The sequence below is a fragment of the Vitis riparia genome, chromosome 19 (genome assembly GCF_004353265.1).
Source record: "Vitis riparia cultivar Riparia Gloire de Montpellier isolate 1030 chromosome 19, EGFV_Vit.rip_1.0, whole genome shotgun sequence".
Taxonomy (NCBI): Eukaryota; Viridiplantae; Streptophyta; class Magnoliopsida; order Vitales; family Vitaceae; genus Vitis; species Vitis riparia.
The window spans coordinates 23,453,705-23,458,722 of NC_048449.1; the positions used below are offsets into that span (position 1 = coordinate 23,453,705).

The 5,018-nt window shown below is 36.2% G+C and overlaps 1 pseudogene; it reads right to left on the reverse strand.

Annotated features, from left to right (window-relative positions):
• Positions 1–790: 790 nt before the first annotated feature.
• Positions 791–2,967, reverse strand: LOC117908704 (annotated as a pseudogene).
• Between the last annotated feature and the right edge of the window lie 2,051 nt (positions 2,968–5,018).

The window sequence follows — 5,018 nt, forward strand, 5'->3', positions numbered from 1 at the left end:
AGCAACTCCATAATTCATGTTCCACATCCATAATTTGAGATTCTTGAAACGTTTTTCTGAACCATTTTCTTATGAAAAGAAAAAAACCTGCAAAAATGAAAAGAACCAAATTACATCTCAGTTAGTTTACTCACCTAAATTAAAAAGATATAAAGAAAAAAAAAAAGATGAGAAGAGAGAAAGAAATGAAAGCGAAATTACCTGGAGATGAAAGGAAAAAAGAGACGAACTGGGTGTGCCGCCCCCAATGTATCATCACCTTCATTTAGGCACAAAATATTGAGTGAGTTTCTGGTTAATGGTTTGATCTTCCCAATCCAACCCATCCCACCAGTGTTGTTCTCCCTCGATTTTACGCAAACAGTTGGTGTTGGAATCAAATGTCAGCTTCCTTAGCCTTGGACAGTGTTCACAGTGATCTCTCTTAGGGAAGGAAATGTCAGAGCTCCTCCACATATACTCCTTAGATTTGATAAATAAGATAAACTGAGAGTTGTGAGTACTGAGAATGCATCTGAACATTGTTCAACTTCTGAAATTCCAATCTCTTCATCTTCTGTGATCACGTCTTGCATTGACTCGCAGTATTCCACACGGAGAGACAAAAGGTTTGGAGCAAAAGCAAGACATGTCAAGTGCAGCAATTTTGGACACCTAATTATCTCCACTTCGGAAAGTTTGGAGAATTCTTGTCCCCTTCCCAGATTGATTTTCACATCTGCCAAATCAAAACATCTCCATATTTGAAGAATCTGTAGGTAAGGGGATAGTTCCATTGTCGTCATGCCAGTGCAGTCTTGTAGGCTTAGCCTTCTTATGCTCCTTCCTAACTTGTGGGAGTCGACTGACTTTTGGGTGTGAAGGACACTTCTTAGAGGGATAGATATGTCACTCACATGTTTCAAGCACGCTAGCTCCTCTAAGAGGAATCCCCAGTCTCCATTGCAACCTATGGAAGCATAAAGACTGAACAACTGCAAAGATGAAAGGCTTGATATCAATTGAGATGGAATTGTTTCAAGTTTTTCCATATCATCCAATATCAAGCACCTTAGTTTTGTCAAATTTTTGAGCTTCATTGGGAGACTCTCTATTTCTGTTTTTGACAAATTAAGATAATGCAGAGTTTTTAGGTTACCAATCTCTGCAGGCAACACCATCAACTCAGAATTTGACAAGTCCAGAACTCTAATGACAGACGTGTGTAAAGAATTGGCTTGGAAATGACTTCATCGACTCACCTGATGCAAGCAAAGTCTCGAGATTTCGAAAATCCGGTGGTTCAGTGGAATCTTCAATACTATTATCCCACAACGACATTCTTTGGGTCTCCTTCCACTCTGCAATTTCGTGACCTTCAATCCATCTGACATGCTCTTTTATCACGCATTTGTTCTTCTTCTTCCCATTTTCACAAGCCAACCACAAAGCCATGTCCCGAATCACATCATGCATTTTTACATGCTTTTCGGATTGACCACATTCCAACAGACATGAAGCATTTAGCTGTTCAATAATTTCCTCTCCATTAGTACGTGCATCATGTATGTGACGCCATTCACCGAGAAACCCCTCCCCTATCCATAGTTCTATGAGCTGCTTGCAAGAAATTTCCCAATCTTCCGGGAACATGGAGCAATATAGGAAACATGATTTGACGTTGGGTTTGCTCAAGTTGTCATAATTCAATGCTAAAACTCGAAACAAATCATTCTCCATACCTGGAACTTTTGATGGATAGCTCTGCAACAGTTCTATGTTTTTCTGCCATTCTTGGGGAGTTTTCTTTCCTTTCATTGCTCCTCCAGCAATCATGAGGGCAAGTGGCAGGCCTTTACATTCTTCAACGACAATCTTTGCGAGCTTGGGTATCCTTGGATGAGAATTGAAGGTGGCTTCTCCCACATTGCTTTGAAACAAAGCGAAGGCGTCCTTGAATTTCAAGCATTCCACTTTAATGCTCTCAGCTCCCATAGCTTCACACACATTCAAAAATCGTGTTGTAAATATTACTTTGGACATATTTTGATCATTCAGAGGAAACCCGATTTTTAAGAGATTTAGCTGCTCCATATGTCATCTAACAAGAGTATAAATTTCCTTGTTTTTAAGATATTGTATATTTCCTTAGCCTTTTCATCCTCACTCCTACCTTTCCATCTGTTATCAGGAGCGTCACTCTGACGGAGAACCATTTCTTGGATTTTTTCCACACTTGCCGGTTTGGACACAACAACCCAAATCACTATATCAAATTCAAAGCTGGTTTCGAGGAATTCATTATTGATTCTTTTCAAGAGGGTTGTTTTCCCCACACCCCCCATCCCGTATAATCCAATAGTTCTCACCTTGTCATCTTGCAGGCATCTCCATACCTCCTCAGACAAGGAATCCAAGCCCACCGTGTTGTCCAAAGGCAGCTCGATCACTGGAAGTGTAGGCGAAGGGGCAGCGACCACCTCGATCGCCGGAGGTGTAGGCAAAGGGGCAGCCACCTCTTGGAAATTATTTGCCTTACTGCACAATTGAGACACAGCATTAATCTTTTTAGGTACCATCTTTCCAAGCTCGTAGCTGGCGCGACAGTTTCTGGGGCAACAGGTGCAACAGTTTCCGAGACATTTCTTCTTGATTTCTTCTTCTCCTTTTGTCAACATTTCCTTCACTTCTCCTTCCATGGATTCTACGCTGCGGATCCAGCCAGTCACTACATGTTTAATCTCCTTCTGAAGTTTCTGTTCATCTTCCACCTTTTTCTTCACATCTTTATACACATTCTTAAGTTCCTCCATTTCATCTCTCAAAGACTTGAGATTTTCCGGGAGTTGACGGATGTAAACAGCACGCTTATCACAGCAATCCCATAAGCGGTTGACGATTTCCAGGATTGGACTCACAAAGTCCATGGAAACAAGAGTTGGAATTCAAGCAAAGAAAAGATGAGGATCTGAAAATTGGGGACTGGAGACGGGTTATATTTTATATTTTCAAAATAAAATATAATATTATTTTAATAAAATATTAAAAAGTATTTATTTCGGATCCTCTAATTATATTATTTTAAAAAATATAAGATCATGTGCATAAAAAATTATTTAGCATGAAAAATATAAAATTACTTAGTTAATTTAATGCAAATGACAATGACTTTATAAAAAATAGAAGCTTTAAAATTTTTCTTATATACAAATTTATTAAAAAATTAAGAATATCTTTTAATTAATTAAAATAAAATATTATTAAAAAATAAATTATTAAAGTAAAATATTGTATTAAAGAATAAAAATAGTAAAAAAAATGTAGAAGTAAATTAACTGGTTCAATTTCTCAACATTTATTGTGATTCCACTCCCCTAAATTCAAATTCCACTGTATTGTTTTCCAATTCCAGTTTCTAGTTATTCAATTCCACTGCAAAAGATAAAATTCTAAGTAGTCCCAATCGTTGGTACCCAAAGTTACATTTGGTTGTAACATAATATTATGTCTTTGTACTTTAGTCCTACGATTTTGTACCCTATGTTGAATGGTTTCAACAACAACGTGTAATTAAATCATTTTGAATCTTCACCAAAGAATTCATGATCTTTGAAATATAAACGCTTGTTATTTATAGTCCAAAATTTTGAGTTTCTCATATTCATAGTGATTCTGCTCTTATATGTTCAACTTTCGCTTGGTAGTCTCTCAATTGCACTTCCAACTTCTCCAATTTTGCTTCAAATGATAGATTTATAAGTAGTTTCAAGGCTTTGTATTCATAGTATCATTTCATTGTACCATGGTCCCATGTTTTTGTATATTTATTATGACTTTCTGTACTACCCTTATCTAATTTTGTTAGGCCCAAAGAGTTGGTACTTTATATGTTAGCAATTTTGTTTCAAAATATTCTAACTTAGAAAATTTTTTAGATATATGATTTACTCTCCAATGAAAATTCAAAGTTACTACTGACTCAACTTAAAAGTCATAGATAAGTTTAAAAAGGTTCGTTTAGTGGCAATTTAAGAGATTAAAAGGTTAAAGCAAACTAGTAATTTTTTATGAACTAAAATTGCTGAAATTAGTGTTTTGGAAAAACAAGAGATGCTCGAGCAGTTCAAACATTGCTCAAGAGTTGGAACTGCTCAAGTGCTTATGTAACACTCAAACACCTGAGGTGTTGAGCAATATGTAAATGCACTCAAGCAACCATCCTGAATCTGTCGGAATATGGCAGATTTATTTTTAAGAAATTCATGAGTATTCTTTTTGAAAAAATCTAGATATTGATCTTTTAGGGTTGTAGGCCTATAAAACCCCTCTTTTAACCTATTTAGGGTTGGGCACTTTTGGAGAGACTCAACCTAACATGTCCTATCATTCCCAATCTCTTAACAAAGATTCAATTAGGTTGTTAGAAGACTCGCATATTCATTCAATAAAGTCAAGGAGAATTCACTTAAGCAATTGGAGATTGTTGCGTCACGGGTGTGGATCAAATTGTAGGTTTCAGAGAGTAAGTTTTAAGAGTAAGCAGCTAGGTAATTCTATGTGACTTGATACCATATAATGGATTTCATGTTAAAGGTCTTAGACCCATAGTTTTGTTGAGATATTAGGAATGTTTTCCTTATATCATCTTTCCTTATATCATTCAGTGTTGAGATATTAGGAATGTTTAGATATTAGGAAAGTTGAGATATTAGGATATTAGTTGTTCTTTCCTTATATCATTCTTTCCTTGTATCATTCTTTCCCATTCTTAGAATGGTGATTACCCTCTATATATACTCTGTACATGAACGAATGAAAGTATGAATGAAAAAACTACCATTTATCAATTTGAAGATGGTATCAGAGCCATGGAACTGAAATCCTGGATATTTTGTCGCTATGATAGTCTGACAGCGATCAACCATCCTAAGACAAGCCCTAATATTGATAAGTTAACCTTCAAATCCACTCACTACAATAAGACTGATCCCACCAGTCTAGATATCCCACAATTTCAAAGCAACCACTATTGGTATGAC